The sequence below is a fragment of the Lissotriton helveticus genome, chromosome 4_1 (genome assembly GCF_964261635.1).
Source record: "Lissotriton helveticus chromosome 4_1, aLisHel1.1, whole genome shotgun sequence".
Classification (NCBI taxonomy): Eukaryota; Metazoa; Chordata; class Amphibia; order Caudata; family Salamandridae; genus Lissotriton; species Lissotriton helveticus.
Window position 1 is genome coordinate 694,235,029 of NC_136063.1, and position 12,838 is coordinate 694,247,866.

Here is a 12,838-nt window from a genome sequence, read left to right on the forward strand (position 1 = left end):
CACCCGAGCTTTCCCCGGAGGGCTCCCGCCTGCCCATGCAGGGCTCGGGGGCTCTGTGTCCCGGGGTGCTCAGAGACACCAGCTGGGTCTCAGGCCCGGGGCTGAGAATTGGGGTCCCCGGCGACCTCTGACCCAGGCCCATGGCGTAGCTTAACCCATCTCTGGGCAAGCCAGGCAGAGGCCTTCACGGGCCTGCATCGGGTTCACCAAGGGCCCGGCCTATGCTCCTCAACCCAGCCAAGCAGGGAAAGGCCCGTCCGGCACTGGGGTTTGGGATAGAGCCCAGCTTGGGAGCACCCGGCCACAGCTCCCAGGCCCGGATGCCCAGAGAAGGACTGCCCAGGACCGATGGAGCTCGCCCCGAGCACTTTGCCGCATGGCAGGGCAGAGGACGGAGGACGGAGCCCCAGACAGGGCAGGGCGGCCAGGTCCCAGCCCATCTGGTCTCCGGCTGAGAACCACCAGCCCGGGAGCGGTTCCAGCAAACCCTGTCCCTAGTAATCCAGAGGAAAGCTACCCTTCTTTCTGGTAACTCGTGTGCACCGAGTGATGGAGGGAACCCAGGGCATGGAGGTGCCTAACCCCCTGGAGCCCTAGCTGGGCTCAGGGAGGCTGGGAAGCCCTCATCAGGACTTCCGGGCTGGCCTGGCCATCTGGTCACCCCATGGCCATCTGGTCACCCCATTGGAAATTATTGCCCATGACCAGATGGCCGAGGGGAAAGGTGCGACCAGATGGCCAGGCCCGAAGGATGCCAATTTGCCCACCCGAGACTTCCCCAGAGGGATCCCGCCTGCCAATGCACGGCTCGGGAGTTCTGCATCCTGGGGGGGCTCAGATACCCCAGCTGGGCCTCTTCGGGGCTAAGAAAAGGGGTTCCCGGCAGACCTCCGACCCGGGCCCATGGCAGAGCTTAACCCATCCCTGGGTCCGCCCGGTGGTCCTGCACCAGCCCACATGGGGGAGTCCTCAATGGGCCTGCGTCAGGTACACCAAGGGCACCGGCCAATGCTCCTGAACCCAACCAAGCTCGGGGAGGCCTGCCCGGGCCCGAAGTATAGGATGGAGCCCAGGGTGGGAGCACCCAGCCAGAGCTCTTGGGCCCGGACACCCAGGGGAGGACTGCCCAGGATCAATGGAGCTGTCCCGGGCACTTTGCTGCCCGGCAGGCCGGAGGATGGATCTCCGTACATGGGGGAAAGGTGGTGCCCTTACCCAGCCCATCTGGTCCCCAGCTGAGAACCGCCAGCCCAGGAGCGGTTCTGGCATATCCTGTCCCTAGTAATCAGAGGAAAGCTACCCTTCTTTCTGGTAACCTTTGCGCACCGAGTGACGTAGGGGATCCAGGGCACTGAGGTGCCAGAACTCCTGGAGCCCTGGCTGGGATCGGAGAGGCAGGCGAGCCATCATAGGGACTTCCAGGCCGGCCCGGTCATCTGGTTGCCCCATTGGAAAGCATTGCACGTGACCAGATGGCTGAGGGGAAAGTCGTAACCAGATAGCCTGGCCTGAAGGACTCCAATTTGCCCGTTCCAAGCCTTCTCCGAAGGGCTCCTACCTGCCCATGCAGGGCTTGGGGGCTCTGCTTCCCGGGGCCCATCAGAGCCCTTAGCTGGGTCTCCTGCACGGAGCTGCAAAGGGGGGGCCCCGACGTAACTCTGACCCGCGGCCTGCAGGCACCTTGACATGCAGGCGAAGTGAGGGAGGCCTGCCCTAGCCCGATGTACCCCCATGATGTGCACCCAGACCCTCAGTTGGCCACAGGACATGGGCTTCTGCATCCCAGGGCACTGCGTAGCCCAGGCCCCGGAACTGGTCCCTGCTTCTGAACCCAGCCAGGCAAGGGAGGGGGGAGCCACCAGGGATCCCTGTCATGGGCACAAGGACCCTTGAAAGGCCACAGGCCAGGGGCTCCCATAACCCAGGGTCTGTCCAAAACACAGGCCCCAGGCCCAGTCCCTTCTTCACAACGCAGCCAGGCCGGGGGGATCTGGGAGCATGCCTGGGCATGAGGGACCCCATCCCGGGCACACAGACACTCAGCTGGCCGCAGGACCTGGGCTCCTGTTCCAAGGATTATTTTCATAATTCCATGGAAATAAGCATAGTGGCACTATGCCAACTCTACCCAGAGTTACAAAAATGGGACTATGGCAGTCAGAGGATTAAGGGCCAGATGTAGGTAATCCAAATTTACCGATTCTAAAATACCGAATTTTACAGATTCGGTATTTCAGAACCGGTAAATGGTATGTAGGTATTGATTCGGTAAATTTTACCGAATCGATACAATTCTGTAAATACCAATTCGGTATTTACCAATTCGGTAATTCCCATTCATTCCTATGGGCCTAGAGGCCCATAGGAATGAATATGAATTACCAATTCGGTAAATACCGCATCGGTAATTGGGGAAGACTTACAAGGGTGGCAGGGTGTCTCATTGACACCCTGTTGCACCCTTGAATAGTACATGGGTGCACATGTGGCACACATACATGCCCTAAGGGCATGTATGTCTGCCACATGGCACTTTTGGAAAAGCAAAAATTTGCTTTTCCAAAGGTTTTCGTTTAGTTGGTGGTAAATACCGAATCCTTAACTCAGAAATGCACTCACTTGAGTGCTCCCTACAAATAAGGATTCAGTAATTTACCGAATGGTATTTTAAGGAATCAGTAATTTACTGATTCCTTAAATTACCGATTCGGTAAATGACAGAATCCTTAAATTTCTCCCCTGCATCTCAAATGCCCAATACCAGTCGGTAACGGCTGAAATTCGGTAATTTCAGCCGTTACCAACTGGTATTGGGCTACCTACATCTGGCCCTAAGAGTTTTAAAAAATGGAGTAAAGCAGGAATCGGAGTAACAGTTTATAGATAAAGTCCCCCCTCCCAGAGAAAGCATAAAGAAATGAAAATCAAACATGAAGAAATAAAAGTTTCTACAAGAATGGCTTTCAACCTACAGGGATGTTCCAAAGAACTCTCTGGGACAAACCCCTAATATGTGGCCATTATCCTTGTGCCAGCTGAAATGTTTGGCTTATTACCAAAAGAACTAAAGATATAGACCTGGCCCTAAAGACACCATAGAGTTTGAGTCACCACAGTAATTGTAGCACCAACAATACAGTGTACATTATGATTTGCAGCTGCAGGCTAAAGTATGATTGCATGACCACTAGTTCCGTCAAGATATAAATCAATGAGCACAGGATCACATTCAGGTGCAACAGAACAGCCAATAAGATGATGCTTCACTTTACAGGGAAAAGGAACCACGAAGATGCCTTCAGATGGTCTGTCTTAGAACAATGCAAAAAGAAAAATTGATGGACAGAATGCTGAACAATGTCATACATTCACCTCAGTACAGAGATCAGGGCCTGAATCCATAGGTTTTCTTTGCTCACCATGCCATTCCAGTTTGGACCTGGCCATATTCAAATCAGTCTTGACCATTAACTTTAATGGGAGCCTGTGTTCCGACCGACAACACAGGCTCCAATTGAAAAAAGGGGTGTTTGTGGAAAACCTTGCACCCTGGGTGGGCACACCATGGTGCCTGCCACACTCTGCATGGTTGGAAAGAGGGGTACCAGGTTAGATTTTCTCAAAGCCTAAGGGTTTCCCATCATTTTTCAATAAAAAGAGGAGCACACCAAGGGAGTATTTGAGCCCCTTTTTTGTTTAATTTGTATAATAACAATCTGGAAAAAGCCTCATTGGAGTACAAGGTAGATTATCCACATGTGGGTCGGTGTGGCCTGCCAGTTTTATTATATGTGGACGACGCAGTCCTCATGTGTAGGACCGCACAAGGTTTACAATTGTTGGTCAATTTCTTTTCCTCTTTTAAGGTGGATTTGGACCTGTCAATACATGATTCCAAATCCTATGTGATGCAGGTAGGACCTCGCCCTAGAAAGCCTTATTGATTTATGGTTGGCTCTGCTCAGGTTTCCCCGCACAGACACCTTTCATATCTAAGGGTTCTAATAAATGACAAGATAAAATGGGGACCCCCTGAAACAGAGAAAGCAGGGTGTCTTAGTGAGTGCACATACAGCTGTTTTTAATGTTGCCTCCAGAATAGGTGGGAGACTGATTGCAGCACTTTTGCAGCTTTATCAGGCCAAATGTGTTACCAAAGCCTCTATTGTAGCGAAATGTGGGGTCATGTTGATAAGGATGAGTTGCAAATGGCTGACAATACCTTCTTGAGCCCAAAAGGCATTTCTGTCTAATATGGTGGTACATAAAGAACTGAAGGTGTCCTATGTTTCTGACTTGTTGATCTCTTCGTACTTTAATATTTTGGTTAAAGATCTGGCAGAACAAAGGATTATCCTTTAGTAAATTTATCTTGAAGGAGTGTATGGCTCTTGATTATGCTCACCACATTCCGTGGCTTAACTATATAAAAAGTAGTTTTGAACAATTAGGAAGGACTAAATTATTTACCAACCCAGACTTAGTGACTATGAAAGACCTGGGCTGGGTGTGGGAGTCCCATTGTAGTAGGATGAGATTAGAGAAGGAAGAGCGTGAATTGAGGAAACCTAGTGTCCATAAATTCATCATTCTGAAAACCACGCAAATTGATAGAGCCATATCTCCATGGGCCTTTTAGAATTTATGAACATTTTTTACTGACCAGGTTCTGTCTTGATCTCTTCCACCTCCTTTTGACACAGCCTAGGGGTGTAGTAGAGGCCAGATCCTAGAGTCCTGTGACTGCAACAGTGAGTTTCCACAGGAAATGCTTCATTTTTTTATATTTTGTAAGTATTATGTGACTCCTCGGAAATCTTTTGTCATCCATATTTTATAGAGGTTGGAGTTTATGCAGGTGCGACCAGCTTTTATTTGTTTACAATTGCTGTCTGGCGACACTATTCTATTTGTTCTTAAATTTTGAAATCAGCAGTGAAGTCCAGAGCCTGTTGTGATTAATTCATAGTGGTTTTAAATGAGGGTACAGTTCTTTATTAGTTATTCTGGTAATGCGCATTGTCCAGTTAGGGACCTTGAGTTCATTTTCCTTCTGTTTATTACTTTTAATGATTTATTGCATATGTATTTTATAATATATTTTAAGCATGGTATGAGATTTTAAAGCAAGATCTGTAACTTATGTGATTTTTGTAGAAGTACATTGTATTGGTTCACTTTATACTATGCATGATTTTTAGAATACTTTCATGGTTTTATGCAGAAACCAAATAAAATGTGTTAGATTGATTGATTGGTAACCCCAAAGGCCCCAATTGGAGGCCTCCGGGGCCCCCAAAGTCATTTTCTGACCGCCGTTTCATGTCGGACAGACTTATTCGGTAAGGCTGTCTGATTCTGACATCGTAATACGTCAGTTGGAAATGCGGTCCATAGACCTGTACGATAATGCTCCGACCAAGTCTCTGAATGCCGGTCAGAACAGAGTCGGAAAAACCAAAGAGTTACCTTTCCATCATAATCGGTCAATCGGAAATGTTTCCATGTAACCGAAAACATAGGTTCCAACATGTGTAAGGAAAATCCGAAATCCGTTCAGAGCCTTTCTGACTGGCATCGTAATTGGTCCCTAAGTATGTGAGGTCTTTCTGTCCACAAACACCTGAGAGTTTGCTTTTGTAGTCCTTGTGTTCACCAGACAGGAAATATTCAGATGAGGGAAGGCAAACCACTTCATTAACTGCCCTACTTTTTTCTCTTAGAGGCTGTAGGGTAGGACCTTTGTCCTCTACCTCTCTAGTTTGTGACTATTGATTTTGTCAACCTGGTGCAAGTCATAAAAAAAAAAAATGTCACCAATGATTCAATAACATTAATTTATGCAGATTTGTATAGTGTGCTAATCACCTGCGAGGGCATCCAGGTCTCCAAGGAAAATATTTTAATAAACAGGTCTTCAGCTTCTTGCAGAACTCAAAAAGTGATGAGGAAGCTCTGATGTGCTTTATTTATTTTATTTTATTTTTGCCATTTATTAAGCGCGAACGAATACCCGCAGGCGTCTCGGCGCTAGACTATTCACATAACTTTCCCCAAGGTGTTAATGGCTCCAAGAATGGTAATGGTCAGTATTACTGGTTAAAAAGCCAGGTCTTCAGTCTTTTGCGAAACTGCAGAAGTGAGGGGCTAGTCCTAATGTGTTGCGGCAGGGTGTTCCATAACTTAGGTGCCGCGACTAGAAAGCGGCGGTCACCCCATGAAACTGTTTTAGAATGTGGGACCACTAATTGGTTAAGCGTAATGGATCGGAGCTGTCTGGCAGGTTTGTAGGGTATCAGCTGGTCCTTAAGGAAATGCGGTCCTTGATCATGGAGTGCCTTGTACACTATGCAAAGAGATTTGAACTTGATCCGATTCTGGATCGTCAACCAGTGATATTTCTTGATTGTATCTGATATGGCCGAGAACTTGGGTGTTCTAGAAAGCAGACGTGCTGCTGCATTCTGTATCGTCTGAAGTTTGTTGGTTACCCTGACCTGGGCATTTAAAAATAGGCCATTACAGTAATCAAGGGATGATAAAACTAAAGAACTAACCAGTGTTTTAGCAGCTACATCTGGTAGAAACGGGCTGATTTTCCTGATCATTCTTAGTTTATGATGGGCCGTGGCCGCTATTTTGTTCGCATGTGCCACAAAGTTGAGACCCTCATCAAAAGTTACTCCCAGGTTCCTGACCTTAGAGGCCGGGCTGGGAGGGTCTCCAAAGCCTGGTGGCCACCAGGCTGCTGACCAACCTGGTGAAAGGGGTCCAAAAATGACCACCTCCGTTTTTTCGGAGTTGAGCTTCAGGCAATTAGATGCCATCCACTCTCCGATAGCTAGCATTCCACTTTGGAAGCGCTCTGCCACCTCAAATCCATCACCTTTAATGGCCAGAACCAATTGCGTATCGTCGGCGTAGGAGGTTAGGCTCATCCCGTATGCTTTGATAACATTAGCAAGGTCCGACACATAGATGTTAAATAGTGTCGGACTTAGGGATGAGCCTTGAGGAACCCCACACGGTAGTGACAGCTTGGCAGATTGGTATGGCCCCAGGGTGACGGCCTGTGTTCTATCGGCCAGGAAGGATGCGAGCAGATCTCTAGCTGCAAGGTAAATGCCCATCTTTCCGACACGGTCCACCAAGATCTTGTGGTCGACCGTGTCGAAAGCCGCTGATAAATCAAGCAGTACAAGTACTGCTGTCCCTCCCTGGTCTCGGATTGCTCTAATGTCGTCTGCTGCTTTGATTAAAGCGGTTTCTGTGCCATGATACTTGCGGAAACCGAACTGGGTATCATCCAGTAAACGATGTTTCTCTACATGCTCGGATAGTTGTTGATTCAGACCTTTGACAGGTCATTTGATGCTTTGGGAGGAGATGTATGTTTCATTTTCGGGAAAATCACATAAACCCCAATATCTTGTGCATGCATTCTGGAAACGTAAGAGGAGTACCTCAGGGAGTGCATGTCTCAGTAATGCACCTGCTCGGGAACCCCAAATAAACTGTCGGGTTTAGCACTAGAGACTTGTTTCAACTGGAAGCAGCAGACATCTCCACTGTAGGGGATTTGTTCAGTTCATAAGTGTGAGTTCTGAAATCTACACACTGGGCGTGGTGTTCTGCTACCAGAGCAAAGCTTACTGACATAGTTTACCAGTAAACAGGAGAGCAGTGGCCACTGTGTCCAATGGCCTAGAGCACTAGCAGCCCTTTCACCATAGTCTAAATAACGCCCTTGGGCAAGTATTTGACCTCTGTAGGAATATGACAAGCAGGTACGTAGCTAATTCAGTGAGATTTGGGGAATTGTTTCACCTTGGTACATCAGATTATATCACTGCATAGGCAGACATTTGCTAAAAGTGCTAACTTTTAGAAATATTCATGGCTTGCCCCCAAAGGTAATGCTGTTTGTGAACTAGGAGACAAGTCAGTAGTCATGTAAACCCTAAACGTTGCCTAGTTTCTTTTTATAGATGAAGCAACTTTGGGGTATATTAAATAAAATATAATAGGTTGTCTGAATTCAAGTATTTAAAAGTGAGATCATATGTGATATTAATGAAAAGTAGGCTCTGTGAAATAAAAAATGTCCCTAAGATCACATAATTTGGGCGAGCAGGGAAGTGGGTATTAATTCAAGGATATCTGGTTTTACATTTTGAAATTGAGCAACCAGATGGGTATCTCTATCTCTCTCTCTCTCCCGCTTTCTCTCTCTCTCTCTATCTCTCTCTCATTTACATCAAAGGTCACTGTTTTGTTTTTCATTCTTGGCTCACAAAGAGAAAAACTGACTTACAGATGTGACTAGATGCTCATTAACAGAGGACACAAGATGTTTCATCAAGATCTGGTCAATCACAAAATGTCCTAAGTAACATTGGGGTGTGAATGAAGGAATTGAGGGACGATAAACACCACTACCATGGACCACTAGATGACAGAAACCTCAAACGGTCAGAAAACTCTACACACCGGCATGACAGCACTCAGAAGGCAACTCAACAGAATATCAATGTATCACACCTATACGGGAAAAATTAGATGGTCATTCCCCTAAACAAGAAACTTGCAGTCAAGGGTGAGAAGACATAGACAGATCGGCAAGGAGATATGTATATGTCAAACTGCATCTTTAATGTTGCTCGCTAATTGTGGGCTCAATCTATGCTTGTAAAGTCATAAAGTTGCCCTTTTCTGTTATCTCTCAATACACTCTTAATGGAATTTAGAAGTCAATCAGTAATCTTTGGTGGAGAATGGAACTTATGCAGGACCCCATACTAGATACTTCTTAAATCCCTGACATGCAAAGTGACAATGACAGGTGTTCCTTAGATTTCTTATGGCAGATCATTCTCTTGTTGAGCCCTGAACACTCTTACATCTCACAGTCTAGACTACAGAAATGCCCTCTATGTCGGCATCTCCAAAAAGCACTTTTAAATTGTTTTTCCTAGTGTGCCCGATAGCGCTTGATTATTAAGCGCTTCAGACTAGAGACCCCTTCAGCGCTCTTAAGCGCTCTGTGACCTCCCCTACCCCGAACCGCCCTCGGCTGAGTATCAACGCCGAGGGCTGGGATTCGTTATTGGCGGCCATATTGGGTGTGGGCCAGGGAATCGCGCGCTCTAGCAGCGCCATAAAAAGGAACTAGGGACTACTGCCCCAGCGATAACCAACAGAAAGGACCCTTTTCCCTCCTGAGGCGGAAAGCCGGGAGGTCTCTCTCTCTCACTTTCTTTTTGGCACCCCAGAATTTGCGTTTTTACTTTGCTTGTATTAGTGCTTGATTAGGAAGCATTTTTAAACTGTGTAATTTGTTTGTATTGCGCGTGCTTGATTAAAAAGCACTTTTAAATTGTTTTTCCTAGTGTGCCCGATAGCGCTTGATTATTAAGCGCTTCAGACTAGAGACCCCTTCAGCGCTCTTAAGCGCTCTGTGACCTCCCCTACCCCGAACCGCCCTCAGCTGAGTATCGACGCCGAGGGCTGGGATTCGTTTTTGGCGGCCATACTGGGTGTGGGCCAGGGGAATCGCGCGCTCTAGCAGCGCCATAAAAAGAATGGTCACGACTCCGCGCAGCGGATGCGTACTGCGGACGCGCCGGATCTGCGCCGGAGTCGTGCCAGAGTCATGCCCGTTTGCGCCCGTTCGCGACCAGTCCGGACCACGGGCCAGGACCCCTGGTACTTCATCCCTATGCCCCCCATTATACTCCCGTTCGACACTCCTTTCGCTTAAAGGGGAACTTCCTTTCCACTGTAGCCACTCTGTTAACATCGAACTCGGCTGTCTCTCTTGCATATACTGTCCCTTTAGGGCAACGGAGGCTACCATCAACACCATACAAAGTACAAAAGGCAGTAAAGTAGAGGTTGTTTTAAAGATGGCTTTGGTCAACTGTCGTTCTTTACCAAAGCATGCCACAGAGATTGCTCTATTAATTGAAAACTCAAACTTGGACATTCTCTTTCTAACAGAAACGTGGCTTGGATTGTCATCCGGCCCCGATATTGTCCGAGCCCTACCATCTGGATACCTGATCCAACATAGGGACCGAGGACCGAAGGTTGGTGGAGGGATCGCTATTTTATATAGGGAACATTTAGTTTGTCGCTTGATCGACAGCTCTATCCCAGATTGCGAGAGTACACAATTTTCTATTGCACAGTCTTCAGAAGTCTCACTCTCTGGTCTTTTAATTTATCTTCCACCTGGTTCGATAGGTCAATTTGTAGAAGGGCTAATTGAAACCACCCTGGAAGTGGCCAGTAAGGTCTCTAATTTTATAGTGTTAGGAGACATGAACCTCCACTTTAACAATCCTCTGGATACCATTGCACGGGAATTAATCAAAGATCTAGCCACCTGTCATCTTAATCTGACTGTTAGGCATCCCACCCACCTTAAAGGGAATCTTTTAGATCCTATATTTTCCAATGTTATAGAACTGTCTACAGATGAACCATATTCAATCCCTTGGTCAGACCATATGGTCATTCCTTTTTCATGGAAAATAACCAGACCCAGCTATATAAAATCCTCTCATAAAATCCTAAATAGACGCTGGACAAAATTGGAACCCAGTGACTGGATTGAATCACTGAAGCAGAACGAACCTCTGGCCAATCAAAACATTGAAAGGGCCAATACAGATTTCAATCGATGGATTGAGCAGTCACTGGATAGTGTGCTTCCAAAAAACAGTACTATAAACAAAAAAAGCTCCAATAAACAGCCCTGGTTCAACTCAGACCTTAGGTCACTTAAGCAGGAATGTAAAAGAGACGAAAGGCTATGGCGAAAACACTTTGATGAGGAGAAGAAAATTAAGTATAGATCATCCATAAAAAAATATAAATCTGCCCTCAATACAGCTAAATCCATCTTCTATGCTGAAAAAATTGAAAAATCTGCCAATGCCCCTAGAGAGATGTTTAGAATAGTGAAAACTCTGGTAAAAGCCCCTGACCCACCCTCCTCTGAACTATCACCAGAGGAATCTGGCGCTCGCTGCAATGAACTCGCAAGCTTTTTTGCCACAAAAATTCGAAAAAATTCTTCTCTCTCCCCCCCCTTCCCGCAACCGAATCGAACCTGCCGCTGATGGATGCTACAAATGCTATCTCACCCTGCCTTGCATTTTTCCATCCGCTTAATGTTGAACTTTTTCCTGCTCTTTTTAACTCTATAAAAAGCGGTTCCCCACTCGATCCTGCACCTATGAATGTCTTGAAACTGGCCCTACCCTATGCTAGCAAACACATCATTAATCTTGTCAACACCTCACTGGAATCCGGTATAGTACCACAAGATTGGAAACTAGCCATGGTAAAGGCCCTGTTAAAAAAACCAAACCTCAACCCTGATGACTTTTCAAATTATCGCCCAATCTCCCTCCTTCCTGGTATCAGTAAGCTTACTGAAAAATGGGTAAATAAACAGCTAGCATCATATTTGGAGACCTATGATCTGCTACACCCCACCCAAACAGGATTCCGAAAAGGACAAGGGACCGAGACAGCCTTGCTGAGAGTGGTCGAGGCTTCCAGGAGGATTTTGGACGCAGGTGGCAGTGCGGCCATCATCCTCCTGGACCTCAGCGCCGCATTTGACATGGTTAACCACCGTGTCCTTCTAGCTCGCCTCGAGAGGATTGGAGTCACAGGCAAGACCCTCGAATGGCTCCGGTCCTTTCTTAGTGACAGAGTCTTTAAGGTCTTCTCAGACACCAACTGCTCCCTCCCTGTGCCATTGCAGTGTGGGGTGCCACAGGGTTCTTCCCTCAGCCCCACACTGTTTAATGTATACATGGCACCTTTAGCAGAGGTTGTAGCCCCCTTTGGAATCCAACTGATAAGCTATGCTGACGATACTCAGTTAGTAGTCTCCCTAAATCGAGTGGAACCCCTTCCAACTAATCTCTGCAGCTGCCTGGAGGCGGTTGCGGAATGGATGGATGCATCCCATCTGAAGTTGAACGGGGGAAAAACTGAGTTGATGCTGCTGGGAAGGAAGGCCACCTTTAACAACACCATCATGTGGCCCCCCTGCATGGGTCCTGGGCCCATTCCAAAATCTGAGATAAAAAGCCTCGGCTTCTGGCTTGACATGGAATTGTCTTTCAAAATCCAGGCAAGAAAGACAGTAGCCACCTGCTTCGGTCTAACCAAAACAATCCGAAAAATCCTCCCCCAGTTACCCGAAGCTGCTAAGAAAACCATAGTCCAGTCTCTCATTCTATCAAGGCTGGACTATGGGAACGCACTCTATCTAGGCGCCCCAATCTCAGTCATCCGACAACTTCAGATTGCCCAGAACTCCGCAGCAAGGCTACTTAACGGATGCTTGTTTCCGTTCTGGGAAGGACATGGCTTTTGTAGTTCGGACTGGACTGTTCCCATGGGGCACAGGGTCAGCGCTGATTTGCATATCGCCATTGTCTAACCCAGGGTGGTGTGGAGTGGAAAAACGATGGATTTGGGCCCAGATCTTTGGACTGGGGTGAATGTGTGACATTGATCCACATTCTGTCCATCATTGTTGTGTTTGCAGTTACCGCTCTAAGTGTACTGGGGATGCTCAGACGTGAGTCCCAGGCACTCCACACCACTGGAATCAAGCTAGCTGGGCTGATGAGAGGTGTTACCTCGAAACCGGGCCGGTCCTCGGATGCTTGTTTCCGTTCTGGGAAGGACATGGCTTTTGTAGTTCGGACTGGACTGTTCCCATGGGGCACAGGGTCAGCGCTGATTTGCATATCGCCATTGTCTAACCCAGGGTGGTGTGGAGTGGAAAAACGATGGATTTGGGCCCAGA